The sequence below is a fragment of the Cyprinodon variegatus genome, unplaced genomic scaffold (genome assembly GCF_000732505.1).
Source record: "Cyprinodon variegatus isolate N-32 unplaced genomic scaffold, C_variegatus-1.0 Scaffold276, whole genome shotgun sequence".
Taxonomy (NCBI): Eukaryota; Metazoa; Chordata; class Actinopteri; order Cyprinodontiformes; family Cyprinodontidae; genus Cyprinodon; species Cyprinodon variegatus.
In genome coordinates this window covers 842,230-861,444 of record NW_015150729.1, presented here as the reverse complement: position 1 = coordinate 861,444, position 19,215 = coordinate 842,230, and the positions used below count along the sequence as shown (strand labels likewise).

The following is a 19,215-nucleotide window of genomic DNA, read 5'->3' as shown; positions in this document are numbered from 1 at the left end:
TATAAATATATACACATACGGTACATATATATGTATAAATGCACTTGCATACTGCTATAAAATGCAAATTACTGAATGATTATATTCACTAATTGTATCATGACTACTGTATATACTATACTAAATAGTATTTTCATTATTATAGATTCTGAGTTTTTTTTGTTCTTTCTGTTGTTTTATTTTTCTACTTCTTAAGAAACGTCGTAAGGCTGTGTAGCTCAGGACTTATTTCATTTCTTGGATAGATCATTTACCCATACAACAATCCAACCATCAGCAAACTTTGGGTAAAAAGTGGAGAACGCTCTGCAGAGGTCACCATTCCATCATAGATCATGTATAATATACACTGAAATATATTTAAGGTGTAAAATACCTGATTTGTTTACTGCTTTTAAATATTTGTACTATTTGGTAGTTGTGTTAATACTTAACCTTATAATTGAAAATGTATATATTTTGATACAAATATCTGAGACTTATGCATCTTTGAAAAAGTACATACCTTTAGAAAAAATAACAAACAAATGCTATAAGGTGAATAAATAGGTTCCAAGTTAGATTTCTATTTTTTATTCTTTCTCTGTACAGAATGCTAAATTCATGAAAACAAGCTCTTTGGTCCTAATGCATAATAGCATGACTCTAATAGCTTTAGGTGCTAAACATGGTGGAAAAAGCATATAATAAATAAGTGTATTTATTTTGTAATAAGGTATTAACTTACCTATCTAGTTAAGTAAAGGTTAAATAAGATATAATGAATAACAAATAATTGCAACTAACAAATCCTTTTTTTTTTTTTACTTGAAACTGGAAGAAGTCATGTCAGTCTGTCATTCCCAGACCTAACGTCTTACAAGAGAGGTACTCTAAATGAAAAACAGATTCAGGATTCAACAGCTGATACAATTTCTTCTGCCGAGATCTGTTCAAGGAATTAACAGAAACTTTTTCCCTTGACTAACTTAACTTCTTGACTTTTCATTTTTCCATTTTTACAGTGTTACATTTACCTCTAAGTATGCTGCACTCATTTAAACTATGTTCAGGCTCCTTTCAGATATTTCTCTGTTTGTTTGTTTGTTTGTTTGTTACAGAAAACTTTATTAGTTTCCCTAGAAAAGATTTACCAGCTGCCTGAATCGCTCCCTGACTTGAGTTTTGCAGTAAAGTGACAGTGGTGCAAGTCAGTGTTAAGCAGTACCATCTGCTAAAATTAAGGTCCTCTGCTGCCCCCTAGGGGCTCCTAGAGAAGAAGTTACCTTAATGCTTCAGAAAAGATTGATTCAGCTTCAACATAAGCTCAGGGACATGTCTCAGAGTAGGATAAGATGTTAGGGATTATTTTTAAATAAAGGCCATTTTAGAAATTAAAACTTAAAAGAAAAAGCTCAGTCTTTTATCTTTATTCACATTTGGGGTTCTGCTGTTTTGGATACTAATGAGTGGCATTCAAATTTGAAGTTTAATTGTTTTTACACATTGTGCATCAGCGAACCTGTAATAATTTACCCGATTATAAACTTCAAAAAAACAAGGCAGTATTTCATTAAATGAAATGAAATGTACTATTAGGACACTTGAAGTGCTGGAAACATGTTTCCCTTTGTGTTACAAAGAACATGCGCTTTGTAGCAAGCGACACGTGCCGTCATTGACTGCTGCAATAATATTTGTGTTCCCCCCTCTCAAACAGTCACACTGTCACAGAAGCACTTGTCTACATTTTGTAGTTGCTTGAGGAAAATAATTGCCTTATCTGCAACTGTCAAAATGATGAATGCCCTGGAGAGCACTAGGAATTGACTGATGGAATTGGAGGGGGTGATCTAATCCCTGAATCTGAACACTTTGTATAATACATTAACCCTTCTGGTACAAAAGACTGAGCAAGAAAAAGCAGATTTGTATGGAAGATAGAAAAAAAATTGAGCAGAGACTGAAGGATCAATTGGCATCTGGAGTTAAAGCCTCACCCGAATCAAGCATGCATCCTGAAAAACTTAGCATCTGAAAGTAGGTTTATCAATGAATGGATGCAAGTAACTGATTATTGTAACATAGAAATATAAGTAGTGCAAGATCAGCAGCCTCTAAAATATATATATGGATTATCAAATTTAAGCAATTATCATAGTGTAATTTTTAGAGTTAATTTAAAACATACAAAAAAAAATACATACATACACATATAAGTTTGTATTTTTACCAGGATTTAAACTTCAAATTAACTGCTTTTCAGTTTAGTTACTGCTTTAATATTTAACCCTATCATTTACCCTATCCATTACCAATTCATCTTAACTCTGACCTTAACCTGAACCTCAACTTAATTCACACAATACCTCTAAACCCACCTCCTAAAGTTTAAGATGAGGGTTCACTTTATTATGACCAGACTTTGGTTTAAGGTGTGAGGGTTTTCTGGAGGTTTATAAAAATACTAGAGAAGGTCCTAGAATAGGTAACATAAAACTGTACACTCACTCGTAGGTGGGTAGTTATTAGTTACATATTCCATATATGTTCACTTGAGTAATTTTTGAAAGAATGTGTAATTTTCTCTACAGAAATGTTTTCACTATTCTTTCACCACTACTTTAGTGAATGAAGAAGATGAGGACAGTAGTAATACCAGATTTCCCATTAGGGGAATCGGGTGTGATAGTGGCAAGAATACAAACAAAATAAAATAAAAATTAAATAAAACCTTTAAAAAGTTTATCTGTAGCAGAGGACAAAAATAAAGACATCTCAGGAAGGAAAACCATGCTAAACAATTATACATTAAAAGAGATGAACTCTTTTTGTGCATCTATGATCCAACAGCCTGTCACTGAATGAGCTCTCCAGTTTTGTAACGGCTTTTTCGATGTGTTGGGAGACATTTCCAACAATTAAATAATTTTTCTTGCAATAATGTCTTCCCCCATGTGCACTGTGTCCAGTCGGCATCCCTGGACAGATCTGTACTTCTTAATGAACTGATCAACCTCTTCTTCTTAGCCGCAGATATGCTGCTGCTCTACATTCCACACTGTGGAAGATTGCTGATGCAACCACATACTATTTAGGACATGGACATATGTATGTTAGAGTTTTTTGATTAGCGGTACTCACTTTTACATTACCTATTACAAGTAGGTAATGTATAAAAGGTTTATGTTTAAAATAATAGATTATGAAATGTATTATCTTGCAACTGTGTTTTTTTTCTATATCCATTATTTTTTATTTTAGTCTCGAAAATACCAGAATTTTCCTGAACTTTATACTATTTTCAGTTCGATAACAAATTTTTTGAATATACAATCAAATGCTATCATCAGTCTTTACTTAAAGGTATAGTGGATTATCAAAATAAGTGGTTCTCCTAATTGTCAATCATTCTGGTGATATGTTTATGTACTTACCCCCATATTCACTTACCGGTGGTGAGTCTGACATAGTGAAAAAATTTCAAATCTTCTTTTTGGAAAGTAAGCTTGTATGACTGATACAAACAGCAACTTTTAAACAGAGCGTGTATGAGTAGAAGTTTTAATAGGTGTTCCCTCTCGGGTGCGGGTACTGGGTTGTTCATGTGCATTTTTTTTTTTTTTTAAGTGATGAGGGCAGGTCTTTTAAAAAAATTGCAAAAATGCACCAATTTACCTTTAAGTATACTTCTTATTGAATGCTATTTTTTGTTCTCTTACTTGAGTAACTTCTTGATTGACTTAATTTTACTTAGGTTAAAATATCCTAAAGAAGTGGAAGTTTTACTGAAATAAAATTTCAAGCTAGTCTACCTACCTCTGTGTAAGCACTGATATTGTGCTGAATTTGCTTAATGAACAGACAGAAAAAGATTTGGAATAAGTCTTTAAAAGACAAACACTCTGGAAGATTGCATCAAAGAAAATAGATTAGATGTGATAAATTACACAGAAATGCTTCTATTTTTTTTGCAAATGTTCTCTTATGCTGTTAGTAGATAATATTTTATCCCTTTTGGTTTCACAGAGTTTAAAATAAAATTTTTGCACTTTTTTTATTATGATAATTAAAATCCCTCCTCTTTTGGTTTAGGGCATAACGATTGTAAGGAAAGACTTCCACTTGGCATTAACAAACAAACACATTACATAAACATATTATTTTTGTCAAACTTATAATTTTTTTATTGATATAAATATTAGCTTGGAACGCTTTACAGAAGAAATACCCTTGAGAATGTGACAAGTTTAATATAACATGACAAAAAAGCTACAAAAAGGCAGAACCATATGATGAGTAGTGTCTATCACAAAAACTTCAACACTTTGCTCCATTATTACTTAACTTACATAATCAGTTATTATTATTATGATTGTTATTATTAGTAGTAGTAGTAGTAGTAATATTGGTGTTGTTATTATTTGATTTGTAGATCAAAGTCCGTTCCATTAAATAAGTTTGTTTAATTGTAGAATAACTGCTCTTATTGTAAGGGCCCTTAAGCTGTAGGGTTGAAATCTCTTCTCGATTTAAAGGGATATTTCTCCTAATTAGAAAAGATATTAACTTTTCATATCTTAACATCTCTAAATGAAGCTTCCTGAAAAACGAAGAGCCGGTACCTTCATGGGAAGGAGTTGGCTCTCCCTCTTTTTTGTCACACTTGGCTGGAAGGCATTATCCCCAATATTAGGAGGGAACATATCAGTAACAGGTTAATGACCTCACACTTTCCATACCATTTCATTTAGCAGAGTGTGTTCAGGAAAAAGTTGAGTGCTTCTTAACCCGGTTCCCTGAATTATGAATTAGCATAGGCGATTAAAGATTCAACATTTTTTGGTTTGACCAATGGATGTTCACAGAACCTGCTGTCCATTACAGAGAACATAAATATTGGAAGAGGAGAACAAATATTCAGGAAAATTACCAATCATGATGTTTACAGTCCTGAGAGAAATATAACTATTTGTTGCATGAATAAAATCAGCAGCACATCCTTCATTTTTTCACATTAATGAATAAATTACGTTCCAAGAGATTGGAGTTGTGCAGATGTAAACATGTATGTCAGGAAAGGGTTACATTTTTTCCTAGTTTTATTGTTTAAAAACTGATTTAAGATTTAACCCATTTCCTTTAAAAAATTACTTTTACTTTGTCCTAAATTAGTCTTTATGTGCAACCTGCTTGATAACCAATCTTTTAAAACATCATCATCATCTTGCCTCCTTTAAGAAAATGCCAAATAGTTACAAAACTTCAAATGAGGCTTTAGAATGGGTTTAAAAAGGCTAGGTCTTTACAAAACTGCCACTAAAGCCAGTAACATCAAGTCAAGTGTTTGTTCAGCCCCAAAAGACTCAGAAAATGCTTTGGTCCTTGATTATCACATCTAATTAACAGCTCTTGCACAGGAGAAATCTTTGACTTGAAATGCTAATGAATTAACATTGATACTATTTAACAGCAACATCTCTAAAACAGAATTAAGCAATGGGTTTCATTTATCAAGAGCCTTTCTTGCAAACATTTGTTTAAACTTTGTGAAATGTTTGAAATAAACAAAGTAATTCAAATTCTTTAATTTGTTGCACCTGTTTCATGCATGCTTATTCTTTATTACAGCACTGGCTTCACAAAGCAGATTATACTAAATGAATGTCAATACATTAAGTGCAGCTGATGGATGCAGTTTGTAGTGATCAAATTCAGGTTGCCAAAAGGTTAAGAAAAGCACCCTCCTCTTCAAATGATCTTTTTTAATTTACCAGGGTTTCCTGAAAGATTGGCAATGTTAATACAAAACGTTTGGGATTGGTAGAAACCTTGAAACTTGCATATTACCTCACACCTTCCCTTTATACATTCTTCATTTTGTGTAAAGTTCTGGGCATCTACAGTACCTGTACCTTCAGCGACTCCCTTTTGAGCTGTATTATGAACATAATATTTAGCCAGAAAGAAAATATTTGGAAATATAATAATCTAAATGTAATCATAATGCAGAAAGTAAAATGCTAAGTCCATGTAGATGTAATAACTCATTTAAAAATTAATAGGTTAGAATAAAATGTATCAATATAATAATGTATCAATACAATTTTTACATCAATATTTTGCCAAATGCATCCAATGAATAACTATAAATAAAAATATAAAATATCCTGCATGTTGTTTGTTGCATCAGACTTTAAATGGTTATAAATGTCTGGACGATTAGGTAGATGGAAGGACAGATCCCCTAAAGCCGGGCATACACTGTGAGATATTTTCAATCATTGCATGCAACTACAGCTCAAACTGTACGACGAAGGTTTACGACGGCTGACCGAATTTCAGACATGTTTGATTTCCTCCCGACCTTACATTTCCTGGTCGGGAGGTGGTCATGAGAGGCTGATCGGCCCTCGTTACCCCCTGTACACTACATGACGCACCAGGCTGAAACTAGGCCCAATCGAAGAATTCTCCACGACTAGAAAATCTGTCTGAAAAGGAAAAAAAAAAAAAAAAAATCATACAGCTTATGCCCAGCTTAACAAAATAATTTAGCAATTAAGGGCAATGATTTAAATGTAAAAATTCAAGGGTATGTTTTACACAAATATCATGTACTTCAAACATAATAAAGATAAAGAAAAAAGGAAACCTTCTGTTTGCATTCTAATTCTTCCCTTCTTTTTATCAGGGTATCAGCTTTGAGGTCCTGCACCACTTCTTTTAGCTGCAGTAGCCCAGCAAGACCAATTCATGAGTAAAACTCCACTACATTTGGCAATAATCGTTGTTTTTTTACAAGTTTTAGATTCTATAATTATGCTATCAACCTCTGAATCTGTTAGAATCCCTTACAGCTATAAGAACTGTATTGTCTTTATTTTTAAAAAAAAGCAAAGGAAACAGTTTGAACACAGTCTAGACTATTAATTTGAGTAGATTTTTTTTAAGTATTTGGTACTGTAGATCTCACCTACCATTCTGCCTTTTTTGATTTCAACTTTTCCTTTCAATGCACTCTGCATGATTCAAATACCTCTGGTTTTCTCTAAACATGCTTTAATATATCGGCAAACTTTCCCCTACATGTCTCCTTTAAATGATGACCCAAACTGCCTGAACACAGGAAAGAAGTTCAGATTTAGACTAAAGTATGAGCAAACTTAGCTTTGCTCACATGGAGAGTCCTGAAATATTGACAAATTTGCCCATCTTTTTCTCTCATCTGTTCAGAGCAAAATAACTCATCAGACTATAGTGAGGCCAAATACTGTTTCGAAACTATTGGTTTAACCTTAGGCCACTAGGGAGAGCTGTGTTTGTTTTTGGAGTCACTGATTCAAACCAGCCCAGAAGCCTCAGTCAGTCACTTCTGCAAGGAAAATCATTGGTGATCTCTTCCCCTTCAGGAATGCATAGTTTCAAGGTGAAGCTTTATATATTTTCTCCACCTATTATCATGAGACTTATAAAATGTCATCAGTTAGATGTCTAAACACACAACATCTTTAAAATAATTTTAGGTCACTTTATTTATCTTTATCATGGCAATGGATTTAATGTTTTTAATCCTCGGTTGTCAGTCTCTTGGGGTCTGTTGCTTCCTCTGGCCATTAGAAGGGGATTAGTGCTGGTGGGGAAGTACTGCACTGTACTGTAATTCCTCACACTTCTTTGAGAGAAACAACAAGGAAGCATTTTTAAACCCCACAGATGTTCTGACAGTTACCATTCTTTTATGTTTGTTGTTGGAATAGCTGCACTCTTTGTGCAAGTGTAGTAATTTGTAGAGGGGGACACAGATTTGTAGAAAATGGCCCAAGCCTGCCACATTGTTATACCCAAAACTAAAATTAGAATGGAGTGAAGGGTGAGTCTCCTCATAACTTCCAATATATCTGTCAACACAGATTTACTTCAGAGAGTGTAAGGCTGTAAATTAACCTCAAAACTTTGAAGAAAGGAGATCATTATGATGTCATTCAGAGACCCTGTAAAGAAGTCAAGAACATACATGGCAGATATGTCAGTGGGAGTGGTTGCTGAATGAATCATTGCGCTGCTTGTGGAGAAAACTCTCTAAAGGGGGACATGCCAAACTTCTCTGCTAGAAATTGACAAATGGTTTTAAAATAAGGGTAAAAAGATCAAAGTGCTTCGTAAAAATCAGAGGAACATCACAATTTAAGAACTAATACCATAAAAAAACAGCTTCCCTACTAGTTTACTATGGTGGTCTATCTGATAAACTGTTGACGTGTTTTCCAGGCCCACAGTACCATGTTGTATATGGCACTTGGGGTTTGTTCAGTCAGAGAGTTGTTTTCAGTATTTTTGTTCCTAAACCACTGATTTGGTTAGACCGGGAGAAGCTTAAATGGAGGGTTTGAGAGTGATTTTATTTAAAGTTTGCACGTAAACCCTCCTTTTTTGAGATGCCACAGATGTGCTCTGAGGCTCGCAGTGGGAGTTTACAGTTTAGCTAGAAAGGAGCCAAAACACAAACATATGAATTATCTCTTATGAGCTGGTTACGCTCTCACAGTTTTCTCCAACTGAACTTTCTTTAAAGTCACTAACTTGGAAGAGCTATATTTTGTTTATGCCCATCTTAAAATAAAGAATTCTAAAGAATCCTCTGCAAGAAATTTAAATTAAAATTGCAGTTGTTTCCATATTTCTGCACCGTAAGCTGTTTCACAACCTTTGACATATTAATGTAGTTATTTAGGGCTCTTTAATAAAAACTATGTAACAAACTAAGATCTTAAGTAAAATGTATATTCTTTAAAAAAATGCATGAATGAAGAAGTAGTTGGAAAGATAAAAAATTCTAAATAATTGGTGATTTTTTTTAGTAAGGGCCTTGTCAAACTATACATTGTTCTTGATCAGTTTACAATGATCACTTAGAAATGAAAAGGTTTAATATTTGTCTGTGATAGATCAAAAAACATGTAACTTGTATTTGCTAAGACGAAAGGAACCTTATTTATGAATGTCAAAACACTTTTTGGAAAAGAAAAGTCAAAATGTTTGATGTACTGTTGTCTAAAAGTTCAAACCCCATTAGGATACCGTAACAACTACTCTGTGAAGGCCTACACGGTTTCTAACTAAATATAAAAGAACAAACTGAACCATGAAGACCAACACGGAAGACAAGTCGGGGTAAGAGTTACAAGTATTAGCAGGGTTACTTTTTTTTTTTTTTTTTTACAATATCTTAAAGAGCATTTTCAATCTACTATCCTGAAATGGAGTGTAGGCAACCTTTGCAGTCCATTTAAACCAAGGTTCCAATCGCAGTCCTTGAGGCACATTTAAAAAGTGCAGGACACCTAACCTCAAGGACCAGAATTAAGGAACCCTGATTTAAACTGAGAGGTTGGGCAAGGGGAGCATACATCATAACAGTGGCCAATAGGCCTATGTTTCCTCTGGAGGAGCTGGGAAGGTCTAAAGTTCTAGTAGAAAAAGTTTAAGCTGATATAACGAGTAAATTTCTCCAATGTGACTTTAATAAAGTCAATCAACCAATCAATCGATTCTATAGTGAAAGCTGTTTGAAGCCGGCCACGTAATTTGGGATTCCCCACTGCATTCTGAGTGACTAAAATGACAATGTACATTTTTTAAGGTCTGTGGTAAAAAAAAAAATTAATATTTTTGGTTAATTTAGGTATTTATATAGTGTTTTGCCACAGTTCATTAAAAAATGTTTTAGTGGAGTAAGAATGATCATAGGTCGCACTCTTTTCCTTGGACATACAGTAATCCATTCCCTGGCTTTTTTAAAAGCCTGTGGAGTTCAACCCCTTTATCTTATTTTTCAATTGCAGACAGCTCTGCAGAAGAAATCACGGCTTCCATATAATGTCTGTGTCCTCAAATACACCTGGATTAGCTTTTCTGATTGGTTGATGCTCCTCATCCTTCTGCACAATTTCAGATTTCTGAACTCAACCGTCAAGCACTGGAAGAGTGGGATGCTCTGACGCTCGGATACACTGCTCCCGATGCACGGACATACTGTACCGCAGGACTTCTCGACACTGTTTGACACCTTCGCTGTACCTTTGCATTTAAATCAGATTCTTTCAGAACATGTTAGGTGTGAATGCACCTTAAGCCTGATTGTGACTCCATGGTTTCTTACGCTCTTTCTGTGAAAAGATTCTGGATTCTTGCCTACCCCTTGGATCCCTCTGCCTGGCTCTGTTCTGTCTGCTCTGACCCATTTTCTGTCTCCTTGAAAAATGGGCACTATCTCCCCCCTGGAAAGCTAAAACTGAGAAGTACCATTACTCTGTTTATCTGTCTCAATCAGGCATCACTAAACCCTGTTTTGGAGTGATCCAAACCTGCAGTGATGTCAAGCAAAACCAAATGCCGCTCTGATATCTGCTGAGGAACCGAGAACATCTCCCTTCCAGTCAACACGGATCCTGAGAAGGTTAGGCCTTTTTTCTGGTTGATGTGCTTAAATATAGAATCAATTTAGTAACTAACCCGTTCTCTTTTTCTCAGAGATTCCTGTCTCCCATACTGAAATGTTTGTGCAGCGTTGGCTGAACTCTTTGAATACATTTTTAAAATGTTCACTATTGTGTCTGGCTGAATTTTGGGTCCTTTGCCTGAGATTTTGCAGATTTGGCTTGTAGCTGTATTAGTGAACGCTTTTCTCTAGCATTTGAACACTCTTCTTTTTGTCCAAAAATTATCATGGTAGTTTTCTCCTGACTCAACTGAAGAAAACTTTTGCACATTCATGTGTTGATTTTTTATATGCATTTACCCAGCGCTTGTATAGGTTCATAGTCACCTGAGATATCGAGATGTACAGCTGTGTGTTATCTGCATAGTTATAGTAAATCATGTTGTTGTTTATTAAGATCTGACTTAGGGAAGGCATAAAAACATAGGAGAGCCCCCACGGTGGTCACTTGGGGAACTTCCCATTTAATTTTTGTGAACTATAATGTAAACTTAACTACTGAGACAAAAAAGGTCCTGTTTTCATTGAGGATTTAAACCACACTAACGTACAAAAAAGGGTGATCCAACTTTCCTGGCGATCTAATATAATACAGTAATCAGCAGTGTTGAATGCAGCTCTTAGGCTGAATAATACCAGCGCTGTGGTTCTTCCACAGTCTGCGTTTCTATGGATGTCACTGAACACCTTGACAAGAAAAGTCCCTGTGCGATGGGGAGCACAGCCTGGATACAATTAATGTACATGCTGCGGCATAAGGCAATTGTCCTTCATCTATCCCTGATCCATTTTTTGCAGAGATAATTGCAATACAGACACACTCATCATATCATTGGATCAACATACAACAAAACCAGAGACATTTTATGTTAACGTTGTACTCCGATTATATTGATATTGTGTACTGTACATCTGTTCACTTAATCTTAGCTTTGTCCCAATCTTCCAAAGGGTCCGACTTGAGCCACTTCAACATTTGGTACTAAATTGATCATTGTCAAAGAATTTTGACTGCTTTTGTATTTAGTTTTTCTTGGTCTCCTTTGTACTGTGCATTTCTCGAGCCATCCTCAATATTTGCTAACAGTAAATGCATTTCTCAAAACAAATCATACAAATAGCAAAACCCTAGTAAACGAACATGTTAATGCCATCAAAATGAGTGCTGGTGTCAGTTGAATTAATATTACAGCGGATTAGTCATGTAGTCATTATAACATTGTACTATGGATAGATGTTCTTGTAATCCTCCATAGTACAGTGTTAGCCATAACCTCACCCTAACCCATACTGTGAACCTAAACTATGGCTAAAGTTTTGATGGCAATTTCTGTAGATACTAAGTTATTTCTGGGACGATATTAGAGATTTATTTCAAAAGACTTTTATATTTATATTTTATATTTATATTTACTTATTTACTGTTTGTACTGTAATTTCTTAAGAGAAAAATTGCAGCACAGCCTTAAATAAAGAAATAAAAGTAGAGTAGAAATGTAAACAACATAGGACAATCTACTTAGTGAAAACTGTGATGCAGTCATGTTGGAATTATAGTGCAGTCTTCCTACACCTCCTAATGTTAATGTTTGTTGAGCCACATCTTCTAATCCAGATCAAAATAAATATCTTCTCTTGCTATGCAGTTTGGAAAGAGAATTTTAGACTGTCTTATCAAGTCTTTGCAGGCTTCTGCTGTGATGTTATCACGCACTGTATGCATGGCAGCCTGTAATAGAAATAGGAAGTAGGGTGGGAGGAACTCCAACAGCATCCTGGTGTGGGTCGCAAACTATTGCCTGATGATGTTGTGATAAAAACTGATATCCTCGTAAGCTATCACCTACTTTGACAAGTCATCTACAGTCTGACCACTCTCTTTTCAGGGATAAGATCCCTATAGAAAGTTTTTAAAAAGTTGACATGATACAATGATGGGAAAATGCATTACTACACCATTCTTAGATTTCGCCTAGAATGGTGTAGCTTTACACATTTCCCTTCATCAGAAAACGTCAAAAATGACCAGGGAGAAATTTACTGTACCAATGCAGGAGGTAATTAGAAAAAAAAGTTTAGGTTAATCTATAGAAATCTGCTTGAAATATTACTTTTTTTTTTAAACGATGTTGTATATTAAGACCTATGTGGTGAACTAATGCATAAAAATTGTGGGACCCATTATAGTACAGTGGGATCAAGTATACCACGCCAGTATAGCTGGCCAGGGTGTAACCACCTCTCGCCCGTAGACAGCTGGAGAAAGGCACCAGCACCCCTCTCGATGCCCGCTTGGGATAAGCATTACAGAATGGATGGATGGATGGATGGATGGATGGATGGATGGATGGATGGATGGATGGATGGATGGATGGATGGATGGATGGATGGATGGATGGATGGATGGATGGATGGATGGATGGATGGATGGATGGATGGATGGATGGATGGATTATAGTACATTTTGATTCACGTGACATAAGCAAAAAATAATGTAGGAAACAGTAGAGAATTGTTCATACTTCTCAACATGCATGTAACAAAGCATTTCCAGCTTGTTTGTAATTGGAAAATATTTTATGTTTCCAATTGACAGAAGCATCAAAAAGTAGATCTCAGAATTTAAATTATTATCTTAGAAATAAACAAAATCTACTGAAAAAAACTTCAGTAGTACCTTTCCCTCCCACAGTAACCATCACTAGTGTTCAGAAGTAGGTACCGGTAGTACCTTATTATATTTACTCAGTTACATTTCCTTGAGTTACTGTTTGAAGGAAAAAATGGTTTTACCGTTTCATACTGGCATTCTTGTTTCTGTTGAGATGTTGACTTTTTCATATTGCTTTGACTACTGTAAGTCCTTTTGAATCATAATTGAGTTAGTTTGAGTTAAAGTTAATTATGTGAACTTCTAAACAAAGTTTAAATTAACTAATGAATCTCTAAAATACCATGTGAAGTTGGTACTTTTTCTAGCTCTACATTTTTTTTTATTTTTTTTTAATAAAACCCTTTTTTCTTTGTGTTAGTTTTTCCAATGCCTATATATTTTGTTTTACTACAGGAAAGCTTGAAATACTCATAGCAAAGCTGGTCTGGTTCTTAACATGCAAGCAAAGAGGCCATGTTTTGTTGGGCTCTCTGTTCAGACTAAACCTTAATCTTTTGATAAGAATCTTGCAATAAAAGAAGGTAAATGTTAGCCCACCTAAATGATTGCCCTCTTTCCTGAACAGTTTCTTTCTCTACAGGGAATTTTACCCCTGTTTTATCTAAGTCCACCAACTACGGAGGACCACTGCCTTGTGTGCTAAAAAATAAGAGCAGCTTTGTTTTCAAGCAGTGGCAGTGCCAAAAAGAAGGAAAATGCTTTCCTCCAACTGCTGCAAGTAGAGTGGCCACTGTAGAGGAGAACTTGTTACTTCCTGTGCTGACTCATTTGAGTATTATACAAGGTATATTTAGTGGTGCAGAGATAAAGAAAACAAATAACAAAAAGGAAGTAAAATAAACCTTGTTATATTGTGCTGATCAATCATAAGTTTGTCTGCCAGGACTGTTTTTTTTTTGTTTGATATTTTTAGATGTCCCGACTTATTTTGACTTACAGGCAGGGCTGTAACTACCACCGAGGACAGAACCTCAGTTAAATAATTTATTAATTGCTTAAATTGTGATATAGGCTTAAGCTAAAATAAATTGCAGTGAAACTGACTTTAGGACGATGATCTTGGTCTCCCTTTAAACCGCGAGATGTTTTTTTGTTTTGAAAAGCCAAAAGTGGCAGACAAAAACGGGACATCAAAGCTTTATTTAACTATGTCTGTACCGCTTGTCAGTCAATTTGTCTGAACCAACATTCATTATGCGATTGATATGTTAGTGAGGTCTTCAGCTGAAAGTGAAACCTTTATTCGGCGTTGGTTTGGCAGTGTTGGATCTTGAACCGGTTTATATTTCTGCTAGATACCAGAGCAGAAAGCAATAAGAAGGCAGATTGCGTGGGACAGGAAGTCGGGTGCAGAAACAAAATAAAACATCTGGTTAATTTTCAAAATAATAATAATTTCTTTGGTAACATGCCCTTACTTCAAGAGTCACCCTGGTTCTTAAAAAAAGCCTTAAAATTCTCCATTTTTATCTAATACTGCTATAATGTATTAGACTATTTTATCTTACATACCTACTGACATTCATTAAATTTGTATATCTATCCAGGTTGTTTAATATTATAGTTATTATTAGCTAGTTTTACTACTATATTCTTTGACATCCGGGTGCTCTGGAATCATGGAAACAAATTTAGTTTCATTTAATGTTAATGTGTTGAATTGACAAATAAAACTCCTTGAAACATGATATTGAAATACATAATGTTTTTATTTCTATCAGTTAAATTTTTAACTTTGTTGATATTCTTAACTAAAGGGAAAACAGGAAGGGAGGAAAAGGTCGAGTCCAACCAAACTCTGCTTTGGGCCAAGCAGCAAGAGGAGCAGTGAAGAGAGAGAGAGAGAGGGTTTGGTTTGGGAGAGCAGGTACTAGAAAAAGAAGATATTGTTCTACCATACTGTTGTGTAGCAGAAACAACCTATCTGAACAATTTTGATGATGTAATTTTGAGCTTGACAACATTTATTTGGAGTGGGTTAAATGACCACTGAATAGATGTAGAAATTGTTTTTCACATTTGTTAGAGTAAGCATTAAAACCCTAATATTATCCTTTGGTGCTGCAGACTTAATTTTCTTTACTTTTTTACCAGATAGTAATAGACAGACTGGTGATCATTAACATTTATTTTTGCACAACGGTCAAAAGACCTATTCAGAATACTGACCGGTTTCTCTCCAAAAGACACTTCATCATTGCTCAAATTTTCCCGTAAGCCTTTTTGAGAGAAACACAGCCACAACGTAAATCGTCTTCTTTTGCACTTCACATTGGAAATAACATATTTTACTAACAGTTTTCACATATGTTTTTTATTTCCTTGGAGTTCAAAACACAGTGCTTGTTGCTAAAAAACTCAATCTTAGTCAATTATCTGACCAACCTTTGTAGTTAGAGTCCCTGTAGACTTCATCGAAAGCCCCACATTATGATAAACTTTAGTACCAAGTTGACAGAAAATGCCTCTTTCTGTCATAAAACCCAGAATGTAGGACCCAGTATTCAGGCGAGACAGACAGTGGGAAAGTTCCAAAACGTATAAATTTAACACGTTATTCAACATAACAGAACAAGCAGAGCTGAAGATCTGCGGATACACAGCGGCTGCAGGGGGAAACGGGGCGCCACCATCAATAGCACTCTGGTTTAACAGTTCAGTCCATCCCCTAGGGTGAGGCAGGACCCATCCGATACACTGCCCACGAGATGCAGCGCTGAGCCTCCATTGAGTGTCCCCGATGCAGCAGCCTACGATGAACAGGCCGGTGTCCGAGCCAGGTCAGGGAAACAGATCAGAACAGGTCAGTACTGAGATCCAGGAGTTCGTAGCCTGGTCAGGGGTTCTGTTTAGGGTTTCAGGAATCCATAGAGCGTTCCGGCAGGTTGAGGGTTCCATGAGTCCAGCAGAGAGACTCGACACTTGAGAGGCAGAAACATGACATGACACCAGGAGAACTGCGGAACTTTAAACTGGTTTGTTCCACTAAGCCAAATCAAGTGAATGTTTGTAATGGCAAAAAGGAAGAGATTTCTCAGAGATGGCAAATGAACTGCCAGCAAATTCAGAGGGCAGATAATTCCCAAAGTATCTAACCTATTCTACCTCCAAAAATGCAAGGAACAAACTTGTTAGGGACTAGCTGATAAACAGCTGGTCAAAAAAAGGCCATATTTTGCCTGCCATGCTTGCTGTTCTCTTACAGTATGAAGAAGAGAAAAGATCGACTAGTGCACTAAATTTAATAGATGGAATGAAAATATCCAACATAAAATACAGAAAGCTATGAAATGTTTCCAGGGCATCAAAGAAACTATGCACACAAACATTTTTTATTGGAAATGGAAGAACCTGCAACATATTTTCCTCTCTCTACCTTGACTGGCTGGAGGTGAGCAGGCGTTCAGTAAAATGAAGATAATAAGAAACTACCTGCGCTCTAGGATGTCCCAGGAAATGTTCAGTGATCTGGCAATGCTGTCTGTAGAGCATCAGCTTGTGAATAAATTAGACTTTAAAGACATCATAAATGACTTTTGTACTAAAAAAGTTCACCGTTTGGCATTTGGAAACAAAGTCTAACCACATTTATAAAGTAAAATCATCTAAGACTTGGACAAAAAAGGAAAAAAATCTGTAAACAGCCCATTATTGAAAAAATTATAGGCAAAGGAAAATGAAGTAATCAGTTAAGTTGACTTTTTTCTTTGTTCACAGATATATAAAGAATCCTGGATCCAGACTGGGATCTAGATCATCGCTGAAATTTCTGAAAATTTCAGCAAAATTCCTCCTTAACTGTTTTTGCTATTTAGAGAACAGACAAATCAACACCAATGAAACATAACCTCCTTGGCAGAGGAAAAAAAAGTGGCTTGATAGTAAAAGTAAATTTAGGTTGCCTTTTGGTGGGACTGGCTGGCTCTCTATTCTCCGTCCATATTCTGTGGACATTTCAGCAGTCAGTCCGGTTTGCTCCTCAAACATTTTCTCCCAATCTGAATCTTCTCATGTGTGGCAGTCATTCTGTGGTATCACATGGTTAGTGCTCAGATGTCATAGAGAAAAAGCCCTGTCATTAAACCGGTGAGGCTGGAGATTAATCTATAATTGGTAATCTTGTGGGAAATAAGGAGATTCTGTGCTGATGCATGAGGTTTCTCGTTAGCCAGTCCTTATCCTCATGCTCCTTCTAAGCCCTAAACTGTAATGGATGTTTTACTGTGACAAGTGTTGGCAGTGGAAAGATACTTACACTGTGTTTGGAGGAAAGCCAGCAGAGTGGGACAAATGGAGAGACCCATTCAGCTCTAAATTTATTTCTAAAGTGCTTTTCACTCTTGCTTTCTTGTTCTGACACAAAAGAATGTATTCATGGAATTCCTGGCTTTTTTCCCAAAACTGTGCTTTAAAATGTAAAAGACTTTGCTGTGGTTTCCCCACTATCTAATGTTATCTCTAGATCCAATTATAAAAAAATTCTCGTTCTTTAAGCTTTTTTTCCCCCCAATTTCAAATGCAGTAACCTGTAATGTTTTTGCCTCCATTATAAATCCTGTAGTCTTGATGGATTGAATTTATCCCATGGGAAATTTTCCAAAAGGTGTGGACACAAAAAGAGCTAAAAAAAAAAATGAGAGAGAGAGAGAGAGAAAGGCCATCTTGTTGTCTTTGCACACCCTGCTGACCTAATCCCAGCTATTTACTTTGTCAACCCCCTTATCACCCCTGGCTGTCACTGGCCGTATCAGGAACTGCTAAAATGTCTCATTATCTTGACAAAACCGAAAAAATGTGGACATTTGTGGGTCAAAATTAGGAATTAAGTCTTTCACTGCTTGTTTTTTTGTTTGTTTTTGTTTTTTTTTTTTACTTATTCAGTAGTTGTCTTGGCAGTTCTGCACATTCTTACTGAGGAGAGGAAATAAAAGGGCTCTTCTTGTGCAAGCATATGAAACCATTTAGGAAAATTAGGTAAGTAAGGGTAATTATAACTTATAATGCATCTTTCACAGATAAAATCACAATGTTCTAAAAAGAATATGTAAAAAGGAAGCAAAGTGAACATTCTAATTAATTTTATCATGATGAACTTTAACAGTTCATAAAAGAAGTTTAAAATAAAACCTAAAATTAATCTGCAACCAGTAAAGTGAAGCTAAGACAGAAGTAATATGAGCTCTTCTGCTAATCCCTGTAAAAAGCCTTGCTGCAGTATTCTGCACCCTTTGTACGCAATTGACAGCAGATTTATGAAAACAGGTAGAAAATCTAAAACAATAATCCAACCGGGACAAAATAAAAGTATGCAAACTAATTTCCAGGTCAAACTGTATTTCTAAATCAATTTGAGCTAATTTCTTGAAACGCTGTTGAAAAGAGAAAAAAATGTTTAAAACGTTCGCAACCGAGTTTTTGAGGTTTGACTGGACCGAGGATCCCATAAAAATATGGTGCATTTGGATTTCAAGGATTTGTTTCATCAGGTAAAATCATAAATTTCTCAGTTTAAGCAAAGATGTTACACTCTTTGACAAATTTTGGCAGACAGTCCCTTAGGTTCACATAGCGCTTGAAGGGTACACGTACATTTTCATTAGGGCTGCAACTAACAATTATTTTGCAAATCGAATAATCTGTTGATTATTTTTTCAATTAATCAATTAATAACCGAATAGCAAAAAAATCCTTAAAGATGACTTTTTACGAAATTAAAATAGGTGACACAAACAATTCCACTTAAGGACTACTGGATATAGCATAGTGACAGATGAAAAGGCTTTTTTTTTTCATATGTGAAATGTTTATGTATTTTCTTTAAAATTTTTGTATAATTCTGCGTTCGAGGGTTGGTTGATCTTTTCCCTAAAGGCATATTTTAAAGTCTCTAAACTCCAGTTAACGATTAATCGATTACTAAATTAGTTGATGAGTATTTCAATAATGGATTAATCACGATTAATCTGATTAATTGTTTTGGCCCCAATTGTCATTGTTGCTTTTTATGTGAGTGTTATCACAATACTTTCATTAGTTTCATAGACAAAGAAGAGAAGTATTT

The 19,215-nt window shown here is 35.4% G+C and overlaps 1 long non-coding RNA gene across 2 annotated transcripts in view; it reads left to right on the top strand.

The window, feature by feature from the left end:
* The window catches only part of LOC107089996, a 25,133-nt gene that overhangs the window by 1,635 nt on the left and 4,283 nt on the right, over nucleotides 1–19,215 (top strand). The window contains exon 2 of one of the 2 annotated variants that reach the window (XR_001481460.1): nucleotides 10,313–10,438. This is a non-coding gene — a long non-coding RNA (uncharacterized LOC107089996). Of the gene's footprint in view, nucleotides 1–9,934; nucleotides 10,439–19,215 lie in introns of both variants that reach the window. The other variant, XR_001481459.1, reaches the window with a different exon arrangement.